Source organism: Esox lucius, chromosome 17, assembly GCF_011004845.1.
Source record: "Esox lucius isolate fEsoLuc1 chromosome 17, fEsoLuc1.pri, whole genome shotgun sequence".
Classification (NCBI taxonomy): Eukaryota; Metazoa; Chordata; class Actinopteri; order Esociformes; family Esocidae; genus Esox; species Esox lucius.
Genome location: NC_047585.1, coordinates 14,145,047 through 14,150,168, shown reverse-complemented (window position 1 = coordinate 14,150,168; position 5,122 = coordinate 14,145,047).

Below are 5,122 nucleotides of genomic sequence, written 5' to 3'. Positions count from 1 at the left end.
TGGAGCATCATAATTCATCCAATGTAACAATATAGTCCGTCCAGCTAGCGAGGTCAAAAATGCTATTAAACCCTGCTTTGAAATACTAAGCCTGGTTGAATCTGGATTCAAGCCAAAATGGGCAACTAAGGGCCAGGGTCTAACATTATTCTCAAAACACCTGATAGTGTGTGAAATTATTTTATGTGACCAGAATGGTTGAGGCCTGTGATACGACCCGAACATATTCATTAAAATGGCTGGTCCACCCTTGCCGCTGACGGGGTCCAACTCAGGATCCATCGGCCCATTTCTGTCCTTGAGTCTTGACACCTGTCATTATGTTTCCTTAAACCTCTTGGCATTGTAGAACTTTGGAAGCCTGACTTTCGCAACAACCTAAAGAACAACATGTGACCGAACAAAGCTTCGGACGTCAATAATCCCATGCTATTGTCGATTTGAAACAAGCATGTCGTGTCAAATCAATCGTGCTTTGAAAACTGAACAGGGCTGAGGAGCACCCGTATCAATCTTAACATCAACAGAAAATATGCTTGTACTTTAATAAATAAAATGTTTTAACATTATCAACCTTGTCAGAATGAAAATGATCTGGGCTACAAATAACTATAACTGCAATGCAAGTTAATAAATTCAATCAGGCTTGTCGTAATTTTTAAATGGAGTGACTTTGTTGCAGTAACAGTGCCTAACGAAAAGCTGATAGCTAACTTTTTCATGCATATCAACTGCACTAAAGTGTTCAATCAAAATGCCAGAATTCCACATTTGATTGGCCTCTAATTAGGAACTACTCCACTTCACATTTTGTACAGTAGTCTTGATGTTCATAATGATGCAGTATCCTTGAGGCTCTGAAAATGTGTCACCTTGCTAACACGTTTCCACCGATAGGATCTGTTTGAATGTATTAAGTGTCAAGTCTTGTTTCTTCTACTTTTTTTATAGTGTTTCTTTCAACAGCTAGTGGGTTCAAATGTAATGCTGGAGCCACTGATCACAGTTTCTTCCAACACAAGCACTTAGCAAGATCCTGACATAATATCTCGCATAGCATCTCCCACAGTGACCCCCATCAGATTGTGGTGCTGCGCCACCAGAACAACCAATAAGACAGAACCAGAGAGAAGCAGCTAATCTAATTACCACGGCCCCTGTCAGAGAGCCTCATGTCAGCTGGAGCCTCCAAACATCTCACCATGGAGGTCCTGGAAGCAGCTGCCTGCTGCATTCAGTGTTACATTCAATAAACCCTATGGAGTTCAAACAGTTGTATTCTAAAGGTAGTGGTACATTTTGCGAAAGCACATTATTTGGCAATCAATGATTTAGGGATAGGTTTATGTTAATTCATGAGTTTAATTGTAAAGCGAGCAATGGGAACTGTCTTTTGTTTTGTATTTTATTAGTCAGTTGTGTAACAGTAGGGGGAAGTTGTCCTTTGTGCAATGTCGATTATTGAGTTTATAGTATGTGATGTTTCCTTAGGGCTGGACTCTTAGGGTTTAGTATCCCGGCAGCTGTCCAGTAAAAAAGAGTGAGGTTCGTTCAGTTTGAGAAGTTACAGGGAAACTTATCATCAAACTTCTAATGGATGCTCTCACAACGTGAGGGGAGGTTTAAAACAGGGAGGGGATGAAGTGTTTGGCTGTATTCTGTAGAGTTCAATTAAAGTTGTACTTTGCTTTACATCACGTACCAGGAATAGACCAATGCCATTTGGCTTAAATAGACTGTCCAAGTGTCCGACCAAAACACGTTAGATCTGTTGACTAGTGTATAATACTAAATAGTGTTGATGTGTTTGACCCATTGTGGTATGCCTTTTTTATATAAGACAGATAAGTAATTTGATTGTGTAGGTGGTATGCGTTTGGTAGTGTGTATTTATGTGCATGTGTACAGTATTATTGTGTTCTTTTTGTTATGTGCTTCTGTAAGAGAGCGTGAAGAAACCTTTCAAATTATGTTTCATTGTTTACTTGTACCTGTCAAAACTGTCAAGGTGGATTTATACTCAGAGGGTGTGCAGAAGGAGAGTTTACTCAGTCAAGAAAGGACTTCGCAGTAACCTTCCCTCTGGCAACTAATCCTCCTCAAGGTCTCTTCCGGAGAGTTCCAACAGTGCTCTGCCCTCTTGCAATAGAAAAAAACAAGAGAGGGGATATCTACAAGACTCACTGTCATAAAGAAAAGAGATGAACCAAGGTTGATGCTCCCTTCCTATTCTTAAAATGTTCTACCAAAAGAAAAAGGTGGGAATGAAACAAATTAGGTTTTTATAGAACACAATACCTGAACCAAAACAAATAGAACAAACAACAATCTAGTCATAAGCCAGGGACAAAGAAAAGGACGCAAAAAGCTGAGTCCATGGAGGGACGATGTCTGTTATACATACTATATTAAAAAGATATAACGTTGTCAATGACATGAAACTGCTGTTTCCAGACAGGGAATGTGTAAGAGATAACAGAGTAATTCCATTACACTGATCCCCAGTCGGCTGAAAGCACCTCGCAGCCACTTTTGTTCGTCTTCCAAGGCCCTGTCGTGGCTTGTGAGCTTGTTTCCACAGTAACCGCAGTTTGACGCCAAGTGTGTGTAGGAAGACAGAAGGGACACTTGAAAATGGGCAAACCGCAGTAAATACATGTTTACTGAGATCCTGTGTGTGCTCATGTTTCCCTCTAAAATGGCATTGACATTTTTAGCGCTGCTTTGAAAGTTTGAAATGCAGTGTTTGTCAATAATTAGCATTTTTTTGGGGGTGGGGGATAGCGAGTGCGTGGATTCATATTCATCAAAGCAGTGTTAATGATTATAGAGGGAGACATTATTTTTGAGGGTTACGTTATTTTCGAATAGCCTTTTATTGTTATCTTTATTTGAGTTGAATTACCTGTGAGGAACATAACATGCTTTAATGAATACATTCTACAAGTCTACACATTTTTTTTTATCAATCTGCCATGATAATTGATCAATCTGCCTTGTACATTTTTATGTATATACATATTTGTATTTATTCACTTATATTTTTGACTATTGTTCAAACACTCACCTAAGGAAATCTGTGACCTATAAGATGTTAATTCCCTAAGAATAGTCTTGGTGGATAGTTTGTGAATAGTGTGTTTGTTTGTTAATAACTATTAATCTTGTTTTATCTCACTCAGAATCACAGGAATCACAGTTTAGACATATGTAATTAGATAATCCATAAAGGGTGCTGTTTTTGGGTCCCCAATTCTTGCACATAATGCACAGCACACACAAGATCGTTAGCTCCCTTTACAAACTGACAATATGAATGACATCATTCAGAGAGGTCACACATTTGATGAGAAACATTTTACAAAGCACCCCCTAGTTTTGGCCGGTAAATGAGCTCTGTGTCAACCAATCTGTGACATCCAATCTGTGACATCCAATCTGTGACATCCAATCCGTGTCTCAATAATACATTTAGAGGATAACCGATGCTTCAAACATACCACAGAGTCAACTTAAAAGGGTTCTGAGCCAGAGGAAAATTGCAGTGGGCTATTGTGTAGATATTCTAAAAGCTCAGGGCAAGATAATGACAGTGGTGTATTGTTTGTAATGGACGATAAAATCTGGGCCAAAAATAAAGGACTGATAATTTCTTAATTTCGTTGAAAATGTACTGATTACAAATCTGTAAGAAGATCACATTCAGGTTTCTTGTGAAGCATGTCCTGGTACCGATCAATGGGAATGGAGATCAATGGACCTTGCTGGGTCTATTATTATAATCGCATGTTAAAGTATTGATTTAGCACTGTGAGTATTCATATGTTCTTGGGTGAGGAGGATGAAAGATAGAGAGAATAAATGTGTATTGCCAGAATGTACTAGCCATGTGAAGTCCCATCTTCAGCATCATTGTTTGTAAATCAAATGAGAATCATGCTAGTTATGCATTCATACCTTGCCAATTAAAATGTATTTGTATTGTGTTAACCAGTAGGATTTTGTTTTTATGAGAAAAACTACTCAGAAATGTCATTATGTTGGCATGCCACTTCACAAACCTCTCTCTGTCCATTGGCCTAATTACACCGCTTCTGTACCACCACGCTGTGAGAGAACTCCACACACGCACACACACTGTTGTTGATGAAAGAGGTAACAAGAGGCATGGGCCCAAAAGTGATCCACACAAACTCCAGAGAGTGTACTGATAAATCGCTCTTATACAGGAGCCATGGTGCTAATTAAAGGGATATGAAAACATTAAAATATGTGTAGTATTTACTGGCTTTGGGCCACAGCTAACACGGCTTTAGTGTTTAACTGGCAGCTTGATGGACGTTGAGCTACATGGGAATTATACTCACCAAGTCCTAATAGGGAGAGGAGGGACAAGAAACAACATAATGCTTTGTAGGAGTTTTCCAAACGAGGAAGGAGGATGAAAGCATCTGGCCAGTCATTCTGAAAGACAGCGTAAGGAATGATCCTCTGTTGAGTTCATCATAAGGAAATCTCATTCTGATAGATTTCTGTCACCTTTTTCTCTCAGCAAACCATAACACTGCATATATTTTTGTAATTATTACTTTTGGTGTTGTTATGCTTACCATGTTGATTTGAATACTGCTTCATCAGTCTTTAGAATTATAATTGGCTCTGTGCAAAATATCATTTTTGTACGCCGCAGCTTCACAATAGTGTGTGCCAACCAGGTGGCAGGAATCTCTATGGAAGTCTTGAAAATGGCCCTGTCCCAGGATACTTGCCACTTGATTGAAGGAGACCACCATCATCGGAGTTGCCAAGAAAACCAAGGTAAGATGTCCTTGCTCCATTGCACTCACCCCTTTGATTGTGAATTGTTTTGACAGGCTTGTCAAGGCCCACATTAAATGCAGATTTCCAGAATCACTGAACATATTCCAATTTGGGTACTGTGAACTTTTTGACAGTCAGACCTCAGGCCTTGAGGACTGGCAAACAACACCTCCTCCTGACTGATTAAACACTGGGGTCCCTCAGGGATGTTTCCTCAGCCCCCGTTTATTCCATGTTCATGCACAACTCCATCCTCAAGTTTGCAGACAACACCACAGTTGTAGGCCCGATAACCACAAAA